Source organism: Canis aureus, chromosome 25, assembly GCF_053574225.1.
Source record: "Canis aureus isolate CA01 chromosome 25, VMU_Caureus_v.1.0, whole genome shotgun sequence".
NCBI lineage: Eukaryota > Metazoa > Chordata > Mammalia > Carnivora > Canidae > Canis > Canis aureus.
Window position 1 is genome coordinate 41,931,674 of NC_135635.1, and position 12,643 is coordinate 41,944,316.

The window sequence follows — 12,643 nt, forward strand, 5'->3', positions numbered from 1 at the left end:
GACGTGGGTAGGATGTATATGTCCCTGATCTCAAGAAAGTTATAATATCGTATTTCTGAAAGGTGGAAGGGAATGCTAATTTATGGGGTACGATTTATTTCACCTTGACCAGATGTGGTACCCAAATCACAAACCCCCCGAATAACAGAGCAAAACTTCGGGCCTACCAGTTTGTACCCTCGGCTCTGATATGAGCTCTTTCTCACTGTCCAGGAACATCTGGACTGGAATAGCTAACTATCACGGAATCATGGGTCTAGAAGGTCGGTCAAAATTCCCGTAAGTCAGAGTGTGAGATTTGCGAGTCCAGATGGAAATGTGTTCTCACCACTGTCAGTCTGACACCTCCTGCAGGTTGCGGAGGAGTGCTCAGAGTGCTCGGTCTACCTCTTGCCTCAGGCATCTTCTTGGCTTTGGATTCTCCGAAGCTGTGATAAAGCATTCCCTTTGCCTAGCCTCCTTCCTGGGATTTTCAAGCTCTTTGTTCCCACTGGGGTTATCCCAGGCAACCTAAATAGGCATGTTTCCATCCAAAGCTTCTGATCCTGGTTTTTCTTCTTGTGCTGTTCTTTAATCAAATTAGGCAAAGTACCGATCTCTTTTTCCTCCAACATTTTTTTGGATTAGGTAATGCAATTCACATGGTCCAAAATCAAAACAATGAAAAAACTTATGGTAAATTTCAACTCACCATGTCACCAGCCTACCCTTTCGCCTCTTTTCCCTCTCTCCTCTGCTAGGGGCAACCATTGTTATTAATTTCATGTGTATTCTTTCAGTATTTCTTTATTCATATGCAAACACATGTAAATATACATTGTTGTCATCCTTCCTTTTAGACAAAGAGGAAGGACACTATGTACACATTTTGAACTTTTTCCACATAACGATTTATTGCATAACTTTCCATATCTGTATACTCTGGAAACTTCCTCATTCTTTTTTATTGATGTTAATATTCCACTATGTGATAATATTGTGGTTTCTATAGCCAGTCTCCTATTGATGGATACTGGATATTTAGGATAAGTGCTCTTGAGGTTATGTGAGTGAAATATTTTTGCTCTTTTTCTCTCCAGCCTCAGCCACTATTTGATGCTATTTAAAATAGTGTTACTGAACCATTGGACGGTTTCCTGCCTGATACATACCCTGGCCATTCCTGGGGACTCACTCCTGAACATCAGCTGCTCACGCCGAGCTCTGTCAATGCTCCGAGGGTTGCAGAATGCAGGGCTGAGCTCTCTGTGGCCATGTGCACAACACTGCATCTTAGGACGAGATCTGCTCAGACTCTGGCAACTGGCATGGTGAGAGAGTGTTCACTTCAGAAATCCTGCGAGAAATGATGGGACTTACTGGGGAAATGGATGAAGATGATCCAAACTGTGTGGTCCTTGCATAGGCACACCAGCCCAAGTAGTGAAGGAAGGAAAGAAATGAGGATTGAATGAAACAACATCAGCCAACAAGCTTAAAAAGAAAAGTGTAATAGATATGTTTGTCCTTTCCAAAGCTGTACCATAACATTCGAAGACTATTGTGATCCTCTCTGCTCATGTCAAGACCACTGGGAGGTTCCCCGCAAGGACCAACGTGTTTTGTGCGTGGTTTGTAGCAATCGGGTCATAGACTGACACTGAAAACAAGTTATGACCACTGGTGGACTCAGCTTACACCTGGTACTCAGTCTCCAGCCTGTCCACCCAGACAAGCATGAAACAAGATGACCAAAGAGGTGATGCCTTTCATTACTATTGCCCCATAACCATGATCCCCAAAGACAAGTTTCAGTTTGTCCATGGCGGTGTAACATACCATCCCATTACCTTGTGGCTTAAATAACAATTTGTTATTTTTCTCAATTCAGAGTTTCAGGAATCAGCACTTAGTGGAGCAGTTCTTCTGAGAATGAGGTGTCCTCTCGGGTCATTCACTCAGTTGCATTCTGTGGACAGCTGGGCTGGACTGAAAAATCTATGAAGATGTCAGTCACATGTCTGGTGACTTGGTGCTCCTCCACGTGAACTCTCAGTGTGGCTGCTTTAAGCCTCCTTGTAGCATGTGGGCTGAGGTTAGCTGGGTTTCTCACATCCCTGCTGGCTTCCAAACGGAGAGGAAGCAGAAGCTACTAGGCCTCTGAAGCCCCGGGCTTGGAAGTCCCAAAATCTTCCCTGTGCCAAAATCTATGGGTCAAGGCAAGTCACAGGCCAGCCCAGATCAAGGCAAGGGGAAAGAGACTCTGCTCTCGTTGAGAAGAACTCATGCAAGTACAGAGAGGGGAAGGATTATGGGGAGGGCCAACTTTAGAGGCTTGCTACCATAAACAGTAAACTGAGAGGACTGTGGGCAGAAGATGCCACAGAATTTGGGAATGTTTTGAATAAGACCCATGGGCTGTCAGTATCTCAATTATTGGTTTTAATTGCATTTTGGAGGTTGAGGGGTTCAAAAGCCTTTCCTCACCACCAGAAAACTACTCCTCTCCATGGCCTCGCACAGGCTGGAGAAATCCCAAGTCTCCATGCCACAGGCTATAGCAAGAGTAGAAAGGAAGCTCCTTAGAAGGAAATATGGGTGGAACCCGTGCAGGCTTGGGGACATGTACCCTTCCAGGGGCACACCAGCTTGCCTCTCCCAGAGCCAAGTTCAGAGGTTACAGTTTAAGTGTGGCCATTCTCCCTTCTTCAATCAATGCCAACACTCTTCCCTTGTGAACCCAGATATGGATTTGGAATTCTTGTTAACACAGCACCTAGATGACACAGATAGATCTGGATTGGCATATGCAAGAAAATCTATTAACTGATACAGGCTATCTACTCTGGAAGGCATCAAAGAGACACTCATGGTCCCCTGCCCCGAGATAAAGTCTGGCAAATCTTCGACTGGACATGCTCTCCTCCATCTAGGTTTGCACTCAACAAGAGAGGACAGAAGAGCATGGGAGAGAAGGATGCACTCCCAGCAGGTACTTTCCTGAGCATCACAGGGATAGCGTGCCATTTGAGGTTAATCCGAAACTGTGCTCAGGTGTTCTTGGAGCCAGCGGGCAGAAGAGAAAAGAACACTACATAGTGCACATGAGATTTTGTTCTATTTCAAGCTTTCCTCAACTGCTGAGAGAGCTGGTCATTTAATTGGTGAGATCATGGGCACTTTGGAGTGATGCTTGGCCCCCGGGCTCTTGGTTTCATCATCTGTAAAGTCATGGAGTTTTTTTCCTATGATCCTTTCCAGCCACAAGATGCTATGGCCATATAACCAGATGAACTTTGGAGGTCTCCCACGCATCGAAAGATTGGTAGCTTTTCAAAGCAGATGAGGGAATGTGATCACTAGCCTCCCTGCTTCCCACGCAGTGAAACTGATGTGGAGAAGAATAGTAGCTTGACCAAAATTGTACTTTGCCAGAGTCAGAAATGAAAGACTTCTGGGAGTGGGCATGACGGCTGCTGGGAGGTTTGTTTGTTTCCTGTGACAAGAGTCAGAGGTTGGTAGGGGCGTGACGGGCTTCAGGCCTCTGCCCAGGATCCAGGTGTCCACACTCTGGCCATCGGTTTGCCTCACCACCAGTCTCCTGACGAAAAGAGCCCCTGTCACTAGGGGTGGGTTTAGGAATGCCCATAAAATCCATTTTCGTCCCCACAACTTCTTCCTCTCAACATTTTCCCCCCTTTTTAGACTTGCACCTGGTGTCATTGACTTTTCCAGAAAGACTTAAACCTTGTCAACTTTGAGCGATGATAAATCCCACCCACCCACCCACCCACTCCCCACAGCCCCAGTGGCCTGATTAGGCTTCAGGAAGAAGGTTCAAAATCCTCAAAGATGTTAATCAGAACATCCCAATCCTTGAAAAAGAGGAAAACACAAGTTGAATTGGGCTCTTGAACAAATCCAGATGGAGTGGAATCCTGCTGAATGAACCAGACTGTGCAAGAGGGAACAAGAAAAAAGAGGAAGAGCACAGAAAGTGACAAAGAAAAGGCGAAGAAAGATCTCAGGAGACAGCTTCTGGGGACTCAGAGACTTGAAAGGCCAGGATCCTCACTCTAGGCCATGGGGACAGGAGCCCTGTGAATAGGGGCCAGGCAGTCTCTGCCTTCCCTGAGAATGCTCGGAAGGCGAAGATGCAGTGGGGTGGGGACAAGGGGGCCTAGCGGTGGGGGAGCCTCCAGGGCTGTGACATTGAGGCGGTCTCCAAGGCCTGCTGGGGCAGGGACAGGCCTCCCCACACGGTCTCCTCAGCGGGGCCTCAGCAGCCTGGCCCCACAGCAGCCTGGGCCCCAGCCCCAGCGGCGCAGCCCTGCTCCGAATTTCACACCATGCCTAATCCAATCACCAGCAGATTGCAAGCTCTCTGCCTACCTCCCAGATAGAGAATTCTTGGCTGGCTCCGGTGATAGGCCCCTTCCCAGCCCAGCCGGCTGTCCTTTTGCTCATCCATGTAAACCATTCTGTAGCTCACCCCCAGCCCCCCACCTCCCCTTCTGGGCCCACAGAGTTAATCCTGTTTGCCTGGTCTGTCAATTTAAACAGCTTTAAATATGCCTCACCAGGTCCGGGTGGCAGAGCCCTGATGCTTATAAAACAGAGGCCTTGCATCAAAGGGAGCTGGGGTTACAGGGGCCACAAGGGTGTCATTCAGAGACACAATAACAACCCCTTGTTAAAAAAACAAAAAAAAAGCAATTCAAATGAATCACACACGCTTAAAGGGAAAAAAATCACCCCCCAACAAAATGGAGTTCCCTGTACTAAGTGCAAAGACAGCTCCAAAGTGGGGTGATGTTAGAGGCGTAGCTGGCAAGGCCATGGGTACGGGGGTGGGGGGTGAGGCGGGGGAGAGGTGTTTCTCCCGGGTGAGCAAAGACAGATGGATCAATCCACCTGGAGGAACATTCCTACCTACCTTCAAAGTCACAGGACTGGGGTTGGATCGCTGGGACCAGCTCAGAGAAGTGTGTGTGGTGTAGGAAGAGATTCAGACACTTGGACACACATGATCTTGCTCTCGGTTGAGGTTCCTGTCCCAAAGCTGGCAGTGAGTAATGGAGAACAAGCCCTAGCCCGGTGCATCTCAAATTTTAATGTACAGATGAATCACTTGGAGATCCTGATTAAAATGCAGAAGCAGATTCATTAGGTCTGAGGTGGGACCAGAGACTCTGCTTTTCTCCTGAGCTCTCAGCAGAAGCTGATGATACTACTGGTCTGTGGACCACTCTCTGAGTAGTAAGGGTTTAGATGGAGCCTAGTGCCCTTAGCCTTGGACTCAACTGTTTTGATTTTGACTTCCACTCCTTCCTCTGGTCCTCCTCCAGCCTTTTCTACTCTGTCTCTACAAGGAATAAGACAAGAGAAACTGATCTTGCATTAGAGCATATAACATCTAATCCAGATCTCCGAAAGGTGGTCACTGTCTGTCACATACTCGTGGAGTTGCTCATCACTGGAACAGAAGTATGAATAAGCAGGGGCCACTTCAGGGCAGACAGCCAAGGGGCTATCTGTAGAGGAGTACAATAAAACTTAGCTGGAGACAGGGGAATTCATGAAATGACCCTTGAGGGGGCCTTCCTAACCCAAGATTCTGTTATGGTAAGTCACGTCCTTGGTTGTGATAAGGGAAAGGCATCTGTCCTCCCTCCATCTGGGCAGAGGGTGACCCGGGGTGCTGGCTAGAAACTGGTATCTGCAGAGGACTTGAGCTACAAGCAAAGCAAGGGAGGTGGGATGGGGGTGGGGGCTTGGGAAGTATGGGACAGAAAGGCTATTTGCCCTGGGTTTTCTAAGTTTTGTTTTGACTTCTAGAGAGAGGGGCAGTTCCACTGTCCCGCGGTAGCTAGAAAACAGATGTCTAACCACAGTGGCATCTATACTGCCTTTTAGCATACTCCCTCCACCACACCTTTCCCAAACTCCACCTGTCACCCCAAATTATCATCTGCACAAAAGAGAAAGGGCCAGTCCAGTCCACTCTGCTGGAAATTTCTCTATACTTGGACTACTTACTGCAGAAAGTGAATGACAGGAGCCATGAGTACAATGTCTGTGCCGGGGAAAAGAAGCAGGGATGGATGCTAGGGATAGTCAGGTGTCCAATGCTCCAGGAAGACAGGGAAGTGAGCTTCTGGCAGGACAGCACTGGGGGAGGTGACCCCAACCAGGATGTGGCTCCAGGCAGCAGCCACACTGGGGATGGGGAGGTGGGGAGGCACTCTCGGTGGGGGAGGCTCAGGTGGAAGAAGCAGGGGGGCTGGTATGAATGTAAATGCTATTAAAGTTCAAACCCAAACCAAATGAGCAGTGAAGCTCAGAGCACCCAGTTAAGATCTCTGCCTCTTTACCTGGAGCTTTACCTCAACCATACGTAATCATCCCCTCAGACAAGCAGAGGTCAAGGGTGCAAAATTTAAGGAGGCATTTGTGCAGGTATGTCTTACTTCCTTCACGCTAGTCCTAGCCCTGTTTTCAGTCCTGAGTTGGTCTTCAGAGGAGAGAGGCAGATGTTGATCCTGGAGGATTGTTTTGTCTGCTCTAAGTGGAATGGTAAATATGGCCTGTGTTGCTCCATTTTGGCCAGAAGTGGAGGTTCACGTTATTTTTCTAGACCTTAGTGTCTTCATCTGTAGCATAGAATTATTAGATTAGAAGTGGCTTATATATTCTCATTACTCCAAGCCTTCCCCTCAGGTTAGCCCTTTAGTAGTTAGTTCTTTGAATAAATCATCGATAGTGCAAGACTCTCAGAATGTCATCTACCTTATGCTTTACTAAAACTTACACTCTTCTGATAATCAGAGGGAGATTCCTCAATAATCCCTGCTTTCCTTCCCTCAAGTCTGTTTCTAGATGTCTCTACACAGTTGCTGGTCAGGGAAGATCCTGTCTGAGTAAGATGTGGGATCCTCTAAATGCTGGTGGGTCAAGGACAAGCTTCCTGGCCCTTTCCTCCCTTCCCTATATAACTCCCAACACATGTTGAGCTCCTGCTCCATCTGACACTGTGCTAGGCTCAATGATGAGATCTCTTTGCATCCTGGAGAAATAGCTGCATGAAATATAATTTCCAGCACCCACGCAGCGTCTGAACACTACACTATGTGAGCCTTGGCCCACATGCAATGGCCCCTTGGAGTAATGAACAGAAACTCCATTCCTTTGTCATTCTCTTAGTCTTAACCTCTGTGGGATCACTCAACTCAAAAGGCAAAGGGAGGGACTCCCAGGTGGCTCATCGGTTTAGTGCCACCTTCGGCCCAGGGTGTGATCCTGGGGTCCTGGGATCGAGTCCCACTTCGGGCTCCCTGCTTCTCCCTCTGCCTGTGTCTCTGCCTCTCTCTCTCTGTGTCTCTCATGAATAATAAATAAAATCTTAAAAAAAAAAAAGGCAAAGGGCAGCAAAAAAAAAAATTGCAGGGAGGGTCTGATTTTTATTTGTTCATTATCTTGAAAAAGGATGTCAGTATTTTGTTCTCTAGAAAACTGTGATGTGAAACTTCCCAGCTAGAAGACATTGCTTTTTCTTTTCCTCCTCCTCCTCCTCCTTTTCGTTTTCCTTCTCCTTTATGGATGAAAACTTCTTTATATTATTAGAGCTTCATCATGTTTCTTTCATTTTATTTATTTAGAGAGAGAGTGTGTGTGCTTGTGCAAGCCACCACAAGTAAGGGATGGGCAGAGAGAGACGGAGAGAGAGAATCTTAAGCAAGTTCCATGCATGGTGCAGAGACTAATGGGGGGCTTGATCTCAAGATCCTGAGATCATGACCTGAGCCAAAATCAAGAGTCAATGGTTAACCGCCTGAGCCACCGAGACACCCTTCGTCATGCTAATTTTATAATGCTGTTGCTTTGGTGACCTGGAGGTGTGATCTGACTCTTGCCAAGGTGTTTACTATCCCCTTTGCACCAGTGTGAGGTCTCAGTCCATTGTTCACACCTTTTTGACTCGGTGGGGAAAAGAAAGCCTCCACCTAGCTACTTATTTCCCACTGTTTTGTGTATGTGTGTATGCATGTGAATGTATGTGTGTGTCTCAACATATATTTCCTCTTCCTCGGGGCACCCCACCCCCACTGTGTGCAATTTTGGTGGGACCATTCCTTCCATGCCAAGGGGTGGTCCATGAATTAAACTACACCAATCTGATCCCTTTTCCAAATACTTAAGATCTTGAGCAGAGAGCTGAAAGGAGGAACACCAACAGCAACAAAAGACTGGAGTACATTGGTCAGGGCAGTGGTCAGGAGAGGTGTCCAGAAGCTGTAGTGATGCTAACTCTAGTCCCTCTTTGGGTCCATGCCTAGTGCTGCAGCTTCCTATCTATTTGTGGTCTCCCTCTTTTCCCATCAGCAGATTAAGGGAGCCAGAATTGAAATCTGTGTCCTGCTACCATGGAACCCCAGGTGAGTCAGCCACCCTATCAGTGTGTGGTACTCAGATAATGAAAATTTCCCTTCCTGCAAACTTCCAGGGAAAGCCTACTGTGCTGAGTGCTGTGACTTACTGCCCAGAATCCACTCTAGGGTGAAGCACTCATTCTCTCAGCTGCTGGAAGTGTAGGTGGTTGGCCCATCTCTAGGAATTGCCCTTTACTGAAGCCACCTTACCCAAGCTCATGTGCTTCACAGGGGCAGCCCACATCCAGTGACACGCATGTATGTAAAGGTATATAAAGACCTGCTCCCCTTTTCCTCAGGGCAGGACAACTCCTAGAACTAATCTTATCTCCAGAACCCCACATCGGGTCATCTGAGGCTGTTGGGACTGTACTACTTTCTTTACTCACCACCCCCCCCCAACCCCCAACACTGCCTGGCAAACTTTCTGTAAACCTCCAGCTCAGAGTGTTTCCTGAAGAACTGACCTCAGATACCCACTCAAGGTACCAGTACACAAGAAGGAGCAGTCTCTGCTAGCACCTGTTGGTACCTGTTTCTCTTCCACATACTGTGGGGTTTCAGCAAGCTTCAGGTAAATGGAAAGAGACAGTTTCCTGGGTTTTAGCAGCACTCATCATAGTCAAGAAATGGACAGACTCTCTCTACTTTGTAGCAGGAACTGTTCCGAGTACTTTGGTAATATCAACCAACGCAAAGATAAAAAAGAAAAAAAAATCCTGTCTTCATGGGGTTTAAAGGTGTTCTCAAGGATGGGAAGTCCAGTACTTCAAAACTTCTGCTCCAATACTTCAAAAACGTCCCCTATGGAGCTGCTAATCTTCACTTTTCTGCAGGCAATACTTTTCCCTGAGGGATGCAGGTACCACTGCATGGGTTCATTTTTTTTTTTTTTTTTTTTTACGAAACAGTAATTTACCTTTCAAGTCTGATTTGCCTTCTGATTACTCCCACCCTGCCTAATAGTTGCCCTGATACACAATTTGGGAGGGGGTAGCCCTCTTCCCAGGGTAGGTCTCTCTTTGAGGATATTTATTATTTTTTTTCTTTTCTTTAAAAATAGGGGTGTGATGGATTCCCCAGGTCTGAGAAGTGAAGCTCCAACAGGATAGCAGCAAATTCTTCCTCCCAGGCTTTTCTTTATGATTGTCCTGTTTAAGCAATGGGACTGCAACTAGTGGTCTCTATCATCCCAGAGTCCCCTGCAGGTCATATCCTAACATGTAAGAAATAGTCTGACCTCTGTAAAGGCAAAGGAAAGCAGCAGATACATAGGCAGGTAGACAGTAGGAAGAGAGGAGGGTGGGGAAAAAATGGGACATACCAACTAGTGGTCCCTCCAAAATCATAAATGCCATAGATGATATCATTAAAGGGATCTCCATGGATTACCCAAGTAATCTTGGCCATTGTGCAATTAATTAATACAGAAGGCTGCCATGAACAGAGTTTTGAGCAGTTCATCCACTGGGGACCATGTCACACTCTGCTCAGCCCATGACGGATGTTTAATAGAAGGCAGAAAGGTCAAACCGAAGCCAATCCTCTTGGTTTCTTATGAGTTTCTTTCAGAGAAAGAGAAAATAAAGTTTTTAGAATATCTGTCAATTGCCTTTGTCATTTTACTCATTCCTTTTGCCTGCACCTGCCCTGGCTACCCACCCTCAAGAGTTGACCAAATACAGTAGCGGAGATGACAAGAGTCATGTTGCCAGTTTGCAGCTTAAAGGTCATGGCTTCTATTAAATAATTCAGAGGAAACCTAAAGTTCAACGGGTCGACTCCCTTCCTCTGTCTGATGAGAAAGCAAAGGCCAGAGAGGGAAATGGCTGGTTGAAGGTCACACAGCTGCTGGTGGAAGGGCTGCTCTTTGTGACACAGTCACCGCCCTCTTTGTCACACTGTGCTATTGACCGTCACTCAGAAGGATGGGGGCTACACAGCAAGCCTTGAGAGGATGATGGTTTCCTCTTCCTAGCCCTTGCCGTGAGTTTAGGGGAACTGCCATCTCAAAGAGTGCTGGTGCTTGCCCTTGGGTATACAGGCTTCAAGAGCTTCTGGCAGGTGAAGAGAAGTTAGAAACGTGGAATTGGCTCCTCAGTGCTCTTTCTACAAGAATGTAATTCTTTTTTACACTCTTATCTCCCATTTAAATAACTCTCCAGTATCTACTTGTACAAATTAGATCAATGTTCAAAATCATATAATGCACCAAGAGACTTGGTATTTAACTTCACATTTACCAAACAGTTCTGAATAAAATGCTCACTGACTAGGAGTGCCCAGATTTATTTTTAACAGCCACTAACTAGCTTTTCTATTCTGTTGTGGGTGTCTATCAGGGTTGACGTGTCTTTAACTTTTTTAACCCTATGCTCTATGTTTTGATGCCACAAGAAAGTTCTTTTAATGTTCAACAGAAAAACACATCCTGCTTATCTTGCTGGGCTTGGCTGTCTGCTAGCCCCTGTCTGTGTCTACACTGTAGGAAAAAAACTTATGTCATGTCTTTTTGATGGTTTTTCTCTAGAGAGATTTTGTCTTAATTTTATAACTAGTTAAATTCCCTTTTACCTGTTGCCAAAGATTGTTTAAAACAAACAAGCAAACTGCCTTCATTAGAAGAGCAATGTAAACATTAGCCAGCATCACTAATCACTAAATGATAATGTGCAAGTATCGCAGCTTTACAAAATGAAGGAGTTATGACATTTCTCACTAATAATCCTAGCTAACGCTAATAATAATGGGCCCTCTACTAAGTACTTTAAGTCTTTTAATTAACCAATCTTTGGGAAAATCCTGTGAAGTAAATATTTTTATTATGCCCAATTTACAGATGATGATACTGAGGCAGAGCAAAGTGAAGCAACTTCCCCAACGTCGTACTTTCGTTACTGGTGGGCTTGGATTTGAACCCATGCGGTCTCTGCATGTGGCCCCGGACGCTTCACCACCACCAGTACTTGCCTCTTCACCTTGAACTCACTCCCATCTCTCTTCTAAACCAGGGGAGGCTGAGTCCCTCCCCTCAGCCCCACCAGAATATTAAAAAACTCAACATAAACATAGCAGAGTGGCAGTGAAACCAGGTATTACATCATTTGTTAGAAATAATAGAATATGTGAGAATACTTAGACAGCATGAGATTTTCCTTAACTTTGGAAATGGACCTTTTGTGCAAAAGTTGCTGGGGACATAACTCTAGTCCAGGGGTTGGCAAATTACTTCTGTCAAGGTCCAGAGAGTAAATGTTTTAGGTTTTGCTGGTCGGATGGTCTTTGGTGCAGCTAGTTGGTTCTGTCTCTGTAAGGCAAAAGCAGCCATGGACAGTAGGTAAATGAACAAGTATGGCTGTGTTCCAATAACACTTCATCTATGGACATTGAAATTTGAATTTCATATTATTTTCATATGCCACAACATATAATTCCTTTTTTTTTGTATAATTCCTTTTTTGATTAAAAAAAAAAAACCACAGGTGTAAAAGTGAGAACCATTCTTAGCTTGTAGGCTATACAAAACCAGGCAGTGGGTCACATTTGACCTGGGGGCTGTAGGTTGCCGAGCCCTGCTCTAGCTAGCCCATTTTTCCACCTTGGGGGGAACACTGCCATAGACATCCGTTTACCTTCAGAGTCAGGTTGGTGCATTCCAGACACTTAGTAGAAGTTTGCTGGATCGAAATGAATTGAACCTGGAAAGAGGGAAAGGAAAGGGGCATTTTCAGAAACCCCATCCGTCTTGCCTCAAGTCCAGACAGGAACTAAACTCAAACAAGTGTGGGACATTCTGGCTTTCCTGCATACCTCCCTTGCTTTTCGTAATAGCTTTGTTCACTTTTGATTGCACTGGTACCTGGCCTATCCAGGTCTCCCCAACAGCTCTCTCTCACCATCTCTGTCTGGCAGGTCTCATAAGGCAATTTGTAGATAGAGATCTTGACGGCAAGAAGAAGAGGCTAACAGCCTCCTCAGCTGGGCTCCCTGCCAAGCTGCCCTGCTGGCACTTCAAGCAAGGGGGACCTTCCAGGGGATTTAGAGGTTCCTCATTTGGCTGCATAGCAAAGCAGAATGCTTCTTTTTGATTTCTGCTCCTGATAGCATGGCACACAGATCAAAGGAAGAAGTGCTCTAGATAATTCTGAAACCTTTTGCCTCCAGCTGCACAGTAACTATTTGGGAAGTATGTGAATCTAGAAAGTTTGCAGCTTAGGGGAGTAGGGGGTCACCTC

General features: G+C 46.1%; 1 pseudogene; it reads left to right on the top strand.

The window, feature by feature from the left end:
- The first annotated feature begins 250 nt into the window (after positions 1 to 250).
- The window catches only part of LOC144297521 (ubiquitin-conjugating enzyme E2 N pseudogene), a 36,378-nt pseudogene continuing 23,985 nt past the window's right edge, over positions 251 to 12,643 (top strand).